This window comes from Trachymyrmex septentrionalis, unplaced genomic scaffold (assembly GCF_001594115.1).
Source record: "Trachymyrmex septentrionalis isolate Tsep2-gDNA-1 unplaced genomic scaffold, Tsep1.0 scaffold8, whole genome shotgun sequence".
NCBI lineage: Eukaryota > Metazoa > Arthropoda > Insecta > Hymenoptera > Formicidae > Trachymyrmex > Trachymyrmex septentrionalis.
The window spans coordinates 3,473,739-3,478,446 of NW_017305987.1; the positions used below are offsets into that span (position 1 = coordinate 3,473,739).

Genomic DNA, 4,708 nt, shown 5'->3' on the forward strand with positions numbered 1-4,708 from the left:
CATTTTGTTTATCTTTAGCTTTTATGTGTGTCAAAATGTAAAATTAATTATCTATTTCTGCAGTTAGTTTCAAAGTGAACAACGTTCATATTAACGTATGCACTTAGTAAATAATAAACTAAATTTGAGTCAAATTTAATATATTTTCTTGAGTTAAACTATTTAACTCCATTATTTTAGTTAAATTAACATGTAGACTAAGAGCAGCGACGATCTATAAAAATAATTAAAAATAATTCAGATTGCCTATAATATGACATTATGAATTTAACATGTATATAAATACCATTTACGTACGTTATTATATTTAGCGCAAATTATTTCACAATTGAAAAAAAAGTTGCATTAATTTTTATCTAAAAATATAGAATATTATCGATCTTTATTTAATTATAAATCATCAAAGAGAACAATGAAAAATATTAGAGTGTTACAAAATTCTGAGCGAGTAAATTACGTTAAAAAAAAAACCAATGAGTAATATAAAGTTAAAAAAAATGAAGAGAAATTCACGAGGCAGTACTGCTGAAAGGAAACGGTAATGCAGGTAAATGCGGCTTGCGCGTAATTGCTGGCGAGCAACAATTGCGACAGTTTGCACTTAACACTCGTTCCATCATTGTCGTGAAAATAGCGATCCGATATTCTTGCGCGCTGCGAACATTTTCCCAACCACCCTGTTTCCTCCGCGAATTTAGTCCCGCCCTGTTACTTTTGCTCCGAGATTATGCGGAATCGTGGTGAAATAATACTGCACAATCCTATTGTTGCCCCCGCAACTCGATTATGGCTCTCTTGAATAGACCTGGTGATTACCGCATCAATTATATAGTGAGATGAGACTCCCATCAGACCCTTACAAACTGATCACCTTTCGTTTTGTAAACTTGTCGACTGAGGCGATTTCGTAATCGTTTATTAAAAACACGACATCTCTCTTTCCTATGTATGTAATAATCGCTTTATTTAGAAAAAACAACACGATTTTCTCGGATCACAGATTCGTACCAACACCGATCGCCACTTGCCGCATTTCTTTCTTCTCATGTAAATCAATCTGTTTATAATAATTAACGCGATTTAATTAAATCATAATTCGGAGGAATGTATGATATGTCGCTGTTATGTTACGCCTGTAATTAATTAAAAGGCGTCTCTCAATTAAATTTTCACATGCGAATCAAACAATAAATTCTGTTTATTGTCCCGAATCGATTGGCCCTCTCTGGAACAAATAGTTATATACATATATATATTTCATTTAACACACGAAGCTTATTTTAATCGGACAAACACAAGTTCGTTACGCAAGCCGAGTTTTGCAGATCAATAGTAACCTCGTCCTCCACAGTCCGACGCTTTAAATCGATATCAAATGGTTACGCAAAATATAAGATGTATATAAACAGATCGGAAAAACAATTTATCGATTAAATGCGTAACATATTGAAAAGACTATTTTAAGCAGAACATGTCGCGATAACGTGAAAATGACGTTAAAATGAATCACGATTGATCGAAAAGTGATTTTTAATATAATCACTCTGTAGAGCCATTTGATGCCATCATAATTTTTAACTCCGCTTTGGATTATATTCCACTTTACAAAAGTAAAATTGTTAAACAATCCACATTAGCCGATTTCTGAAATATGTACATAAATTATCTTATTTACAATAAAAATACTTTATTTAAAAAATTGGTGTTAGAAAAAGTTGTCTAAAAATAATTATTGAAAAATACTATGAGAACCAATTTTCTTCGATAATTTAGATTCGATTTCTCCTTAGAAACTTTTCAATTCAACGTTATGAACTCCTGCTAAAATTTTAAATAAGTCACAGAACTTTTATTAACGCTCGCCTGCAGTTCTTCAAATAACTTAATCACTCCCTAAAACTAAATATACACTAAAAGATATGTATCGAAGATTTCTTACGTCTAACGAGGTTTCTTACAAAAGCAATAAAAATAATAGAATAAACAATTATATGAGTAATTATTACTTATATTTTAAATCCTTAAGAGATTCATTAAAAAACAGAGGAAACAATTTCTGAGTCTCTTTTATAGAAATTTAGTACTGGAAAATAATTTATTAAATGCTTATTTTGAATATTAAAATTACTATTGTTTGCTTTTAATATATATATATATACTCAAAATAAGTAATTGCAGTATTAAATGAACCAGTATTAGATTTCTGTAAAGGTCTTAAGATATTTTCTCAGAGACTACCTTCCTCTCTCCTCTCCTCTCTCTCTCTCTCTCTCTCTCTCTCTCTCTCTCTCTCTCTCTCTCTCTCTCTCTCTCATTACTAGTGTCAATAATTTTAAATACAGGCTATATGATTTTTTGGTAGGAAAAGTCGCATAATTAATTATACATGACACTTGCTTAGCTTTTTTGTACTTATTTTTGTATTATTTTCCTTGCATATTTTTTGCTATCGTGCATATATATATATTTTTTTTTTCTTAATTTATTTGTAATATTTTATTTTACAGCTTTGTACACGTCTTTATGTTTATTGTAATGTTAAATATTTTACCGCTTCAAAGGACTTATCCAGAGCACGAGCTAAATAAACCTATCTATCTATCTTTCTCTCTCTCTCGGTGAGATTTTAAGTAGCTTGCGAGAAGATCTCCCGGATTCTCTCAGAAAGAACTCGGAGATCTCGCGAAGCATTAGAAACAAACGGCCTGAGGCCGACGTAGAAAAGCGAGAGCGAGAGCTGCATTCACGACAGCGACGGCCACGGCGGCTGCAACGTGACCGCTGTACCACGTGATTCGCGCGGCCAATTGGATCCGCCATGGATCGGCGGTCACGTTGCACTCGGCGTGGCTCAATCACCCCCGCACTCCTGCACGCTTCCCCCTCGTCCATCCTCCCTCTACGACTATCGCGTTCGCATATGCGATCGGTTGTTAGCGCGATGCGGTGCGGTTTTTCGGTCGTGTTCACTTTTGCTCGTCCGCTCGCGCGATTGCGTAAAATAATAGGAAGAAGAAGACAGGGAGAGAAGAAGAAAGGGAAGAGAGAGATTTTGGTGAACGCGCGCCGCGCGACGATCGAGCAAGTGCGAGAGAGTCTTTCGCGCGAATTGACGATCCGCGAATAAACAGTGAATTATATCGTTATCGCGCGGCGTCTGATTGTTTCTGGAATTAGAAGGTTTTGCGGTAAGCGTCGACGAATGTTTGTGTCAAGTGACAGGACGATTAGCGCGCTCGGCGCTAAGAACGATGCATCGATCGCGTCATCGATCCGCGAGTGCCGCATCTGCCGCGAGTGTATCTGTTTTCTGCAGTGGCTTAACTAGTGTATAGTTTTAAAACTTAAAATGAGATAAATATATACGTTTGATATTTGACGAAAAAGAAGCTATAGTGGAGTCTGGTTAATTTTTTAACTAGAATGAAAAACGGACCTAGTAAGCTCGATAATTTAATTCGATAATTCAATCGCGCGTTATAAAATCGAGAATTAACAAGAGTCTTCTGTGACAATCAGTGGCTCGTGAATGAATCCGCCAAATTCGCGAAAAGGAATCGAGTCTGCGAGGAGAAATGTGAGTGTCGCCGATGTTGCGATCGACATGCTTTGCGACTGACGAACTGTCGTCGATTTGAATTCCGTGATCGATCTTGTTCTACCAACTGAATCTGGGAACCATCGCGTCGCATCGTTGATCATAGGGCTTCGCGGCCTTGCTTCGCCGGCGGGAAACTCGGAATTGTGACTGCACGACGGGCCGCGAAATTTCCTCGTAGCGGCTCGGCGTGCCCGCGGATTTCTGCGGTGGATTGGCACAGCGAGTTGCAGGGCCTCGGCGTTTTTAACTTCGCGCGCTTTCACCAGCCGCTTCAACGAAAGTAAGAGAGAAAGCGGAACTGCGTTACATAGATTTGTGATTGGTTTAAATAGCGAATCGAGACATTTCGATTCCATTTGGGTGTTATTGTTATAATTAAAGTAATATATATATATATATATATACATAATATATTACTTTAGCGATAAGTAATTTTATTGTATCATACACAAAGAAAAAAAATTTGTTTAACTAAATAATAAACACATAAATATAAACTAAACACATTTAGTTGTTTGCAGATTTGATTAATTCAACAAATTTTATTCAATTGAATTTAATCTTAATCTGTTTAATATTGAATATATATACATATATATATGTATACATATATATATTTTTTTTATACACTGAGAAAAAAATTTGTTCAACGAATTAAACACGTTTGGTTGTTTGCTGATTTGGTTAATTCAACAAATTTTATTTAATTGAATTTAACCGTAGTCTACTTAAGAAACTGTTCAATATTAAACAGACTAAGGTTAAATTCAATTAAATAAAATTTATTGAATTAATCAAATCTGCAAACAATTAAATGTGTTTAGTTTATAGTTGAACAAATTTTTTTTCTCTGTGTACAATATAATAAAATTACTTATTGCTAAAGTAATAGAGTAATTGTATTATTCAAACAAAGAATTGTAACAAATAAAGATCTAATACAAGTACCTGATATATTCTAGTATTTGATTAACTTAAATTAATATAAACTGAAAAAATAGACTGACAAAAATTATTGTAAAATTATACATATTGGCGAGAAACTTTTGGAACTCACCACACACACACACACACACACACACACACACACACACACACACACACACA

General features: G+C 34.6%; 1 protein-coding gene across 3 annotated transcripts in view; it reads left to right on the top strand.

Annotated features, from left to right (window-relative positions):
- Positions 1-687: 687 nt before the first annotated feature.
- LOC108754528 (cryptochrome-1-like) overlaps positions 688-4,708 on the top strand; it is a 24,737-nt gene continuing 20,716 nt past the window's right edge. Inside the window, exons 1-2 of one of the 3 annotated variants that reach the window (XM_018496914.1) lie at positions 688-697; positions 3,097-3,881. The gene's annotated coding sequence lies outside the window, so the exon portion shown is untranslated. Of the gene's footprint in view, positions 698-2,935; positions 3,882-4,708 lie in introns of those variants that run through there. The other 2 variants (XM_018496913.1, XM_018496915.1) reach the window with 2 other exon arrangements.